This window comes from Talpa europaea, assembly GCF_964194135.1.
Source record: "Talpa europaea genome assembly, chromosome: X".
Lineage (NCBI taxonomy): Eukaryota > Metazoa > Chordata > Mammalia > Eulipotyphla > Talpidae > Talpa > Talpa europaea.
In genome coordinates, this window is record NC_140081.1 from 77,674,079 (window position 1) to 77,685,915 (window position 11,837).

Here is an 11,837-nt window from a genome sequence, read left to right on the forward strand (position 1 = left end):
TGGCTCTGGTGAATCCTCTCACCCTCCCGCGCTTCTGACTGTACTGGGTATAAATAAATAAATCTTTTATAAGATTTATAAATCTTATAAATAAATAAATTTGCTTGTATAAATAAATAAATCTTTTTTTAAAAAAAAACTTGTCTTAAACAGGCTATTTTAATTAGATAATTTTTCTTTCAGTTAGAGAAATTCAGTCCTGTGCTAAAGGTTCCAGTTAAAGAGTTATATGCAGTAAAATGTGAGACTCTTTGACTTCTGCATTTCCCCGTTTCTCTTCCTAGAGTTAGCAATAGTTGTTAGTTTGTGTTTCCATTCAGTTCTTTTAAAATGTATTTACGCACGAACGTAAATACATGTACATGTATGCACTATGAAGACACACACACGAGTAAATGGGATCATGCTATGCTTCTTGGTTTATTACTTGCTTTCATGGACTGAATCAGAAGAGACTGAATCTGAAGAACACTGGAGAAGAGTAACTCATGCCCAGCTCCCTACTTCCATCTACATGGCTGCCTGCAGTTTTATAGATTGATTTTGCTCGCTCCTCCAAGTTCCAAAATTCCTTGCTCTCCTCCCCCACTATCAGATAAAAATGCTAGCCCTCCCCAGCTAAGATGTAGGCAGAGAAGAAGCCAAATGCCAATGATGTTAGGCTGGATTTTCTGTTAGTGCAGGGTTTGCAGCACCACGATTTTCTTAAGCAGTCCCCTCGCGAGCTCTCCTGTCTTGATTTTCAGGATTACAGTCTTGCATAAAACATCCCTGTGAATATTTCCTTATGCGTGCCTTATGTGTGTGTCCATGAGTTAAATTTCTTGAAGTGGAGTTACTGAGTCTGAAGGAATGAACATTGAAAAATTGGAAAGACATTACCAATTGTACACCAAAAGCTATTCTATAGACTACCACCAGCGTGAGTGCTTATTTCCTAACATGTTACTGCAGATTCCAGATGTTCTCAATCTTTTTAGTTTTTGTTAACTGAAGGACCAAGTAAAATCTCATTAATTTAATCAGTGCTTCCCTGACAACCAGTGACAATCAATCACCTATTTTTCATCTTAGGAATTGCCTGTAACATGGGTGAAACGGCAGAATAGGGAAGTCCGAAGTCCATCCTCCTATGAAAACAATGAATTAACTGGCGAAAACTGTCAGGATAAACTTTTTCAGAACTCTAGAAACTAAGCAAATGCTTCCAGCAACCAGGGGAATGCTTAATCAAGAAACGATATTTGAATCTGGGTAAGAGAACTTTGTGCTATTTGAACTTATCCTCATACGACCCGTCACCCCCAAGCTTGTCAGTGGCCTTGAAGACAGTAGGCCACATTCCTAGTGCAAGTACCCAGTACTAGGGGTGAGTAGAATAAACCTTATAATGAAACAATTGTGGTCAATTTTTTGACCTACCTGGCACCTCCCTGGAGGACTAACTCAAAGAGTTTGCCTTTATTTTACCTAATTGGAACTCTCCCAGGGCTGAGGTGGCTACCCAGGAGCTGTTTGCTAAAAATATTTAAAGGCAAATGCTTTGGCTGCTGCTGGCTGGGAAAGCGCTGACAGTGGTGGCAAACAATACACAACTGAAAAGCTGAAGAGGAGAGGCTGGGAAATAAGGAGCTTTGAGGAAAGGGGGCTTTGAAAAGCTCTAATGTATTCCCGGAAATCCAGAAGACCACACGCATGCCCACAGCTGTGCTCAGGAAAGATCTGGTAGATCATCAGCTCTCACCTATGGCTCACAGCAAACTCTGTGCAAGCAGGTGGTGAAGATTTAGGCAGAGCTGTGAACTGCCTGACTGAGTGTTGATGATACACCACAGCATGGAATCCCTGAGGAATGACTAGGATACTGTTTGTTTGTTTAGTTTGAGGCATTTAAGGTATTCTGTTAAATCACTAGCCAACACTAAGCGTATGGAGCAAAGGATTCAGGGGTCACATGTGACAAACAACAGAAAGTTCTTTTATCACAGGTGTGGAGACTGGAAATTCAAGGTCAAGGTGCCAGCAGGCATCTGTTGTGGACTCTCCCTTTGGGTTGCAGGTGGCTCATTTCTCACCATGTGCCCATAAGGACTTTCCTTGGTGTGTGTGCAGAGAAGGAGAAATTCTCTGGTATCTCTTGTTTTAAGGACAATAATTCTATTGATTCAAGGTCCCACCCTTATGACCTAATTTTTTAAAAGATTTATTTATTTATGTATACAGGCCAGAGGTGATTGTGTGGGGAGGGGGCAGTGAGAGGATTCACCAGAGACAGAGTGGGGAACAGAACAGGCAGACTGACTGAAACACACTGCTGAGGGGAGCAGCAGGCGAGTCAGGAGAGGTCTGCCCTCTGGCTGATGATCGAACTCGAGCCGCAGTGGCTGCGGACAGCTTCATAGTGCTGAGACTTAACCAATTGCACTACCAGGGATGCCCCGTAGGACAACATTTTAAAATATTATTACTTAGTAAATTTTCTATGAAGTATTTACTAAGTACTTTCTTCGTAAGTAGTTTCTTTCTTAGCGCCTAGAAAAATACTTTATTACTTTTGCTTTCTCTCCTTCCCTCTTCTCTTTCCTTTTCTGTACCTATCCTGCATTATTTTGGCAATAGCACTCCAATTTCAGTCTGGAGTGAAATTCCTTTTCTCTCCCTGGATAAAGTCCAGCGGGAATATTAATTAAGACACACTGTCCTCCATCAACACAGGAGCAGTGATTGGAAACCCAAGCTAGGTCAATTAGAAACTCTCTCTTGAATTTGATTCATGAGTGCAGTGGTGCAGAGCCTGGGGGAAGCGTTAAGCAGCTCTTGCTCAACACCTGGAATCCCTTGATTTCAGCGCCGCTTTCTGAAAAGCTCGGTATTCCAGCTTTTACGTAAACCTGTTTGCTCCCTTGTAGACTTCAGATAAATTACTTTTTCCTAAATTAACCAGAGTTGGATTTTGTCATTCACAACCAAAAATCTAACTCATATAAAAGGGATTCATTCAATCCTTCAGTAAATATTTGTTTAACATTTACTATTTGCCAAACACCCGTGCTAATCACTAGGGAAGGCTTTCCAAGTGCTTACTAGGCTGATCTCTCTCTCTCTCTCTCTCTCTTTTTTTTGTCAATAAGAGGGAAAATGGGGAGTTAACTTTACAAGCCTTCATTCTAAGTGTCAGGATAGAAAGAAACCTAGGAAACTCCCAGAGCTTCACGGAAGAACAATTATCATTCAAGAAAGTTTAAAAAGAACACTAAAAACATTTAAGTAGGGATTGTAATAATTTTCTCAGATTAAAATAATTCAGAGGGCCTCCCCTGGTGGTGCAGCCTCTGCAGCGCCGGTTCGATTCCTGGCCACCGGCGAGGGTCCCACATGGCGTGCAGACCTCTCCTGCTGCCCGCTGCTCCCCTCAGCAGTGTATTTCGTCAGTCTGCCTGTTCTGTTCCTCGCTCTGGCTCTGGTGAATTCTCTCACCCTCCCGCGCTTCTGACTGTACCCAGTGCTTGTATAAATAAATAAATAAATAAATAATTCTTTTAATAAAAGAAAAAAAATATTTAAAATAATTCAGAATTGTCATAATTTTCGACTTTGTGTCTTTAGAGGTCATATGTACTGTTAGTTTCTTTAGAGGTCATATGTACTGTTACACTCAGGGTTGGATCCTGTTACTAACCACTCAGGCACACATTACAGAGTGTTGCCCATATGAGAAACAGCTCCATCACCAAACAACGCTGATAATTTGAGGTATCTGCTCTTAGGATTTATTAATAGCGGTGGGGGGAGATACACTCAGTATTTCAGGCATTCAAGAGATGAAGAGTAAAGGTTGAGGGAAACAGTAGTTTGGGTAGTTAAATACCGATTCCTCTTTGCTACACCCCATTGAAATATACACTTTGAATTATGAGGTTATCTTAAAGATCTTGGGATTCTGGGAGGCTGTTCCATTAATAATGAACTTAGCAACTTTGGAGGCTTAGTAATTGACTCCAGCATGACCTTTTCATTGGAACAGTTAGCATCTCTTTCAGATTCCAGCCATAGAACTGATGTCGATTCCTTGGCATAACTGATTTGGAGCTCAAATTTAAAAGCACTATTTTGTCTAGCAGAGGCATCTGAATTCACAGCTCACATGTCTCCTGCTCAGCAGCCAAATGTGTCTTTGAACTGGACTTCGGTTTCAACCGCCTGTGAAAGAACACGACTCTCCTGCACTTCCACCGCGTTCTTTCTCACTGCACTTTCATTTGCCCTTGGAAGAGTTTATCTTTCCAACAGGCCTTCACATGCTGGTGCCTTTCAAATGGGGTTTCCATGTCTCTAAAGACTCATTTAAAAATGCTCTCATCGGTGTGAAACTAATATTCACTTAAAATTTTTGTGGTGAATTTTGGTATTCAATTTCTTCTTTGAAAAATGGGATTGTCCTCTTTTTCCATGGCACTTTAGCAAAATTCATCAAGTGTAAATTTCTTAATTCATAGAAATCTTTAAAAATGATGGGCCTTCTGAAAATATACATTTGTAGAGGTGTGAACCTATAACGCCGGAACAGATATGATGTGAACCTACTTTGTCTCACCACAAAATATATAGAAGAAAATATAGATAAAACACTACAAGACAGTCATTGCAATAACACCTTTAAAGACTCATCACCTAAAGCAAAGAAAGTCAAGGAAAAGATAAACACCTGATAAACAAAAGATTACATCAAACTGAAAGCTTCTGCACAGCAAAAGAGACATTAACCAAAACAGAGAGACACCCCACTGACTGGGAAAAAAAATGTTTGCACTCCAGTCAACTGATAAGGGATTGATCATAAAGATACACAAACAACTCACAAGACTCAACAAAAACAAAATTAATCCAGTCAAGAAATGGGCAGAAGAACTTAAAAGACATTTCTCCAAAGAGGAAATGCAAATGGCCAACAAGCATATGAAAAAATGTTCAACATCCCTTATCATCAGGGAAATACAAATTAAAACTACATTGAGATACCACATTACACCTGTGAGAATGGCACATATCAAAAAAACTAGCAACAACAAATGTTGGCAAGGTTGTGGAGAAAAAGGAACTCTCCTGCACTGTTGGTGGGAGTGCAAACTGGTCCAACCACTATGGAGAGCTGTGTGGAGATTTCTGGACCTACTAAACATAGAGCTTCCATATAATCCAGCAATTCCACTCCTAGGTATTTACCCAAAGGACACAGAAACATCAATTCCAAAGAACACCTGCACCCCTATGTTTATAGCAGCACTGTTTACAATAGCTAAGCTTTGGAAACAACCCAAATGCCCAAAAATAGATGACTGGATCAAGAAGATGTGGTACATATACACCATGGAATATTACTCAGCATTCAAAAAAGATAAACACATGCAATTTGCAGCAACACGGATGGCGCTGGAAGGGATCATGCTCAGTGAAATAAGCCAAAAAGAAAAAGAAAAATACCGGATGGTCTCACTCATAGCAGGAATCTAGAAAACTTAAATAAGGGACCAGGAAAATGAATAACTATAAGAAAGTGAAAATCAAAATCAACAAGCAACTATAAACCAGAGACACAATATGGGGGGGGGGGAGAAGGGATTATAGTCAAAATTAGGGGGGTGGGAATTGTATGGGGACTATGACCAAGATGAAAATGCATATATTGTGCAAAAATGAAAAATGTAAAAAATATATAAAATAAAATTTTTAAAAATCACCTACTTTAAAATGATGGGCTACATGGCTCACTATGAAAGGAAAAAACCCATCAAGGTGCCCTACAGAGTCACCAAAGTTAATTTTGTCAACACAATGTGTTCTGCATCACACCATTCAAACATAGCCTCTAAATTTGGTGAAAATGTGTGTAGCTCTTTCCCTACCATGGAGAAACAGTCCAAACTGGGTGTTGACAGAGACAGCAAATAAGCAATCTGCCCAGTCAGCAATGCCCCGGCCCTTTCTTTCCTGACTTCTGCTACTCGTTGGTGCTTCCACCAGAGGGCAGACTGTAAAAGAGAACGAAGGGAGAGGGAAAGGCTGTGAGGCCCTCAACGCAGGAAAATTAGAAGCTACCTCAGCCCATTGGCCTGTGTTCCTGGTGGGTCTGGCTTGTTTGAATGAAGGTATTACCTCAGACTGGGACTCGGGCCAAATCATGGTTTAGTCACTTCAGGCAGTTATTTACCGTGTGTTTGCTGTATTCAAGGCACTGTTCTAGACACTAGAGCTACAGCAGTAAACAAGATAGACAAAAGCATTAGCTTGTGGAACGAGCATTACAGCATTGTGTTTTTACAATCCCCGTGAGTGCCTGTGCCACCAGGGGAGTAATAACAGTTTCTGTGGGTACTTAAATGAGATACTTAAGCATCTAATGAGGTTTCCGAATTTATTACAATTTACAGCTTGTATATAGCTTTTCATAATGTCTATAAATCTTTGTGTTCTACTTTACATTATTTCAACTCTCCTATGAGTATTTCTACTCAGTATTTCAATAGTGATGCAATATTTCATTGTGTTAATTTACCATTACACATAAGACATGACTCTTTCCTATTATATATTTGATTCATAGTAGGTTCTCAATAAATATTTGTTGAAAGAATACATGAACACCACACCCTTATTATTTGTATCTCTTCAATATTGCAAGTATTTATCTTTTGAACACTTTTTTTTTATATTCCCCATACAATTGCAATCCCCCCATTCTGACCTTTTGAACACTTTTTATGGGAGAAGGACCAAAGTAGGATCATTGTATGGAAATACACAGCACAAGGCACGAATATTTTCATGATCCGCCATGTATGTTACCATCATGCTGCCTTGAAAACTGGTACAAATGTAAATTTTTTTTAAGATTTATTTATTTATGCATACAAGAGCTGGGGTACAGGCCAGAGGTGTGGGGGGTGTGTGAGAGGATTCACCAGAGACAGAGTGGGGAACAGAACAGGCAGACTGGCTGAAATACACTGCTGAGGGGAGCAGAGAGCGAGACAGGAGAGGTCAGCTGCGCCATGTGGGTAGCTCCTTGGCCAACCCTGGGGATGGAACTCGTGCTGCAGAGTATGTGGACAGCTTCATAGGTTGCGTCTTATCCCCTTGCACCACCAGGGAGACCCACAAATATAAAATTAATGACTGCCACATTGTGGTTGCGTTCGTATTCTTTAATTATTTATATTATTTCATTAAAAGCAATGCAGCAAATAAATTGGAGGGACATTGAAGAACTGTGTTACAGTTTTGCCAAAGACTAAACAGATGACATATAACGATGATTACCACAAAGGAGTACCTTTCTGTTGCATTACATCAGAGGCTGGGCTGTTTTGTGCAGTGAGCACCTGTGGCATTGAGGTGAAGTCCACAGACCTTGCTATCTCAGTTGGTCTTGAGAGAGCTGAGACAGCACAGGGCATGGGGATGTTGATGAATTAATATGAATTGGGGCCTTGTTGGCAATGTGATTTGCATATCTGTGGTTTGGGGTTATTATGCATGCCATATTTTTACTCTTTGCCCTGAAGAATAGAACTAGTTGCGTGGTTGAATTAAGCAATAAACCTTTGATCTGAAATGGTTTGGTAAAATAAGCAGTTGTGTGGTTTTGAAAAATAATGCATTTTGAAACATTTTGAAACCTACAGAAAAATCACAAGTGCAGTACAAAGAACTTCCATATCCTTTCCACCTAGTTTCTTAACTGTTAACACTTCACAGCATTTGGTTACTTGCTCTCTTTCTCTCTCTGCAGTCTCCAGACCCCATTTACATTTTGCTTATTGTCCAAACATTGTTTCTTTTCCCTTTCCCATCCAGGATTCCCCCTGGGAACATGTGCTGCATATAGTTGTCTCTTCAGTCTCCTCCAGTGTCAGGTAGTTGATTTTCCTCTCTTTCATGTCCCCAACAGTTGTAGAAATTGCTGGGTTTGCATTTTGTAGGATGACCCACAGTTTTCTTAAGATTTATTTTTATTTTATTTATGCATACAAAAACTGGGGTACAGTCCAGCAGTGGCTGGTGATAGCTTGATAGTGCTGAGACTTTAACCCCTATGCCACCAGGGAGGCCCTGACCCACAGTCTACTTTAGGACTAGACTCAGGTCGTGTTTTCTTGGCAGGAACACCCGAGATATGTATTTGTGTTCTTCTCGGTGCATCACATTAAGTTTTTTATATTAATCTTAATAAATACATAGAATGTTATTTTTATGGTGGAGATTACAGAGGGCTTCAGAGTCCTGATTCATTTTTTGCTGGCCTTTACTGTGGACTTGGTGGCTTTTTGCTGGCGATGGACAACTTATCCACCTTGGTGATGCTGACTGCCAATGTTTGTCTCATATCCTGCGCAGTGAAATGGCTTACCTCCTGAAATTTTATGCCAAGGAAATGGAAACATAGTGTTTGGAAAATAACATACCTTTCAAGATTTTTGTTTATTGTTGATAATGCTCCAAGACATTCTCCTTTTTTTTTTTTTAAAGATTTATTTATTTCTTTATACAAGCACTGGGTACAGTCAGAAGCGCGGGAGGGTGAGAGAATTCACCAGAGCCAGAGCGGGGAGCAGAACAGGCAGACTGATGAGGTCTGCACGCCATGTGGGACCCTCGCCGGTGGCCGGGGAACGAACCAGTGCTGCAGAGGCTGCGGGCAGCCTCGCAGCCCAGTGCTCAACCGCTGCGCCACCAGGGGAGGCCCTGATTTGATTGTTTTTAAGAAACACCACATAATAAGAAAAGCTCTTAAAACCACACTTGAAGCAATCCACATGGCAAAGTGACATGTTTTAGGAAGGCCTGTTCTGGACACCTTGGGAGAGGCCTAGCCTTTGCCTTTTTCATTTAGGATATAAGATTTTTTTATTCTTAAAGATTTATTTATTTATGCACACAAGAGGTGGGGTACAGGCCAGAGATGCGGCGGGGTGTGTGTGTGTGTGTGTGTGTGTGTGTGTGTGTGTGTGAGAGAGGATTCACCAGAGACAGAGTGGGGAACGGAATAACCAGACTGAAATACACTGCCGAGGGGAGCAGCGGGCGAGACAGGAGAGGTCTGCCGTGCCATGTGGGTAGCTTCCTGGCCAGGGATCGAACTCGTGCTGCAGAGGCTGCAGATTGTTTCATAGTGCGATGCCCAACCCCTTGCGCCACCAGGGAGGACAAGGATGTAAGATTTTTAATCACCAAAACTGATGGGCAGGTGAGGGGAATCTTCTTCTGACTGGATGCTGTGATTTTTTTGCAGCAACATCAGTGGTATTGAAAGGTTACTTCCTCTGGTGCCTGGGAAGAAAATGCCCTCCTCCCATCTTGAGGGCCACAGAGGGCTGAACATACTGGGAATCACTGGCTCTTTCTTGGGGCCCCAGGAGAACCTTTCGTAATAATGTTTCCTCTACACCAAACATAGAGTAGAAAAGTAATGTTGTGAACACTGAGAACCAGTGCAGGAGGTAGTACCCATCCTTGTCAAGCAAGCAATCAGCAGGGACAGACCAGCCTCCTACTCTGAGCGCCTCTAGGCTAGAAGTTACCAAGGATACCGGGCTATGCTGGGAAGGGGTGTATGATCAAATTGCAGAGACAAAACATGCTCTCAACCAGCTGGTAACCTCTGTAAAGGCCTGGCCTTTGTCTCCCCCATTTCTTGTGGACCTCAGTGCACCTGCTTGCAGTCTGGATGCAAGTTAGTTATCTATAGTTTGATTGAAGTTTCTGTGTTGCATTATTTCCTCTCCCCAAAGGGGAAATAATGAATGCTGAGTTGATGCAACCATACAGCCCCATCCGCGAGGTAAAGGGACTGCATACATTTTGTCTGGAAACTTACCCCCTACCGTAGAATTCTGTCTCGCTGGTAAAGGTTAAATTTTACTCTTCTCCTGGATCTTTTGAAAATATCTCCTACAAATGAGGAGGCTAACAATAAAACCCCTACTGTTTGTATAGGCTTTGTAGTTTACTGTGGTCTCATCTAATCTCCTCTCTTGTCTTTTTCTTCAGTGCTTTGTACACAAATGTTATTGATTCCCTCCAGAGGTAGCCAGTGTGCTAGAATAAACAGCATGAGACTGGGGTTTTAACACCTACTTCTTGAAATAACTCTCTGTGCCTTATTAGGCAAGTTGCTTTCCCTCCCTGAACCCGATTTACCTACATGCAGAAGGAAGATGGGGTTTGGATGCCCCGGAATCTGAGGCCCCTTCCAGTTTCTGACTGGAGTGTGGTTTCTTTTGTGGGTGTGGTTGTTCCAAAACCGAGGGGCAGGGACAGGATGCAGTGTGATGATGGGGGACAGAGGAGGGGGTTGAGCAGCTGTGTGCATCTGTGCTGCCTCACTTCTTAGCCTTAGATTTCCCAGACTCTTCAAGTTCATGATCCCAGGGAATTGCCTGCCGGGCCCCCTGCCACACACAGCAGACCATTTAGGGTTTCTTTCCCAGGGTCTGCTTTCAAGTCAGTCGGTGGAAGACTTTCAGAGGTCTGGAGTCTTATTTCTTGCCCTCTTGACATCTGAGGCCTGAAAAGAACTTGGGGAGCCGGCCTAGGCCGGCTTCCGGAGCCGCAGCCTCCTGTCTTCCGGGACTGGGGGCAGGAGGGCGCCCCTGCGAGCGCTGGCAGTCATTGTTTGGGTATTGACTCAAAGGAGTGGGAGCCACAATGCACAGGAAAAAGGATGAGCTCGTGACAGCGAAATGAAAAGATTCTTATCTTGGAAACAGCGGTTTCTTATGCAAAACAGGGGGTGGCAATGTGATTGTGCCCCACGGAGTACTTTCAACAACAGGGATTTCAAATGAAGGAGCTATTTTGCATACCTACGGGAGCAGCGATGGGCCAGATTGTTCATTAATTAAAGGGGGGTGGGGGGGTGAAAGCGGGCGCTGAAAAAGCCACGTCGCACTTGCTGCCGAACCGAAATAATTCACGGTCCTTCCTCTCAGTCCCAGTTGATCAGCTGGGAGACAAATGTTGTCTTTTCAACCGTGGCCACCTCTGAGGAGGGGAGGAGAGGGGAGAGAAGCAGGGAGGCCGGGAGCAGGATGGGGCGGGGAGGGGCGGGGCGTCGCAGAGGACGAGAACAGCAGCGATCGCTCAGCCGTTTCTCTTTGGTGTTCAAGTGCTTTGTGGAGGTCGCTTTTTTGTTGTCTTCCCCCCCCCCCGCCACCCCCCTCCCCGGGAGATTTACCTTCCTCATCTGTTTGATTTCCTATGAAAGAAGTCTGAGCCCATCCCCACTGATGGGGAAAAGGAAGGAGACACTGAAGAGGGAGGCGGAGGGCCGAGGCCTGGGAATATAGGCGGAGGCCTATAACCAACTGTGGCTGTCCTGGAAATTCCGCAATGTAGGTCACCCGCTGAATGGGTAACGCCACAAGTGAAGAGGAGAGTTGAGTTGTGGTTGCAGGTGGGAGGTACCCACGCCTCCGCATCTCTTTCCTACCAGCCAGATGGCTTCCCTTTTGCCCTGCATCATCTTTTGATTGAGGAGCAAGTGTAATTATCATTTATCAAGCACTTTCACATTTAATAAGGTTAAAACTAAGCCCCCACTCCTGGCCCAGCAGGCAGGTTTGGGAAGCGTGAATACATAAGGGTAGCCATAAGATTACCACGGAAACCCCTGCCTAAGGTTAACCAACCTGACCAGAAAAACCAGCCCAGCTCCAGCAATGCAGAAACAGCCAGGACATAGTCTGTGTCCAGCGCCGGCGGCAGACATCCTAGCAGACAACCGGTGCCCCAAGTAACGAAGTCCGCGGAAAGAGTGTAAAACAGAGCCTCAAATCCTC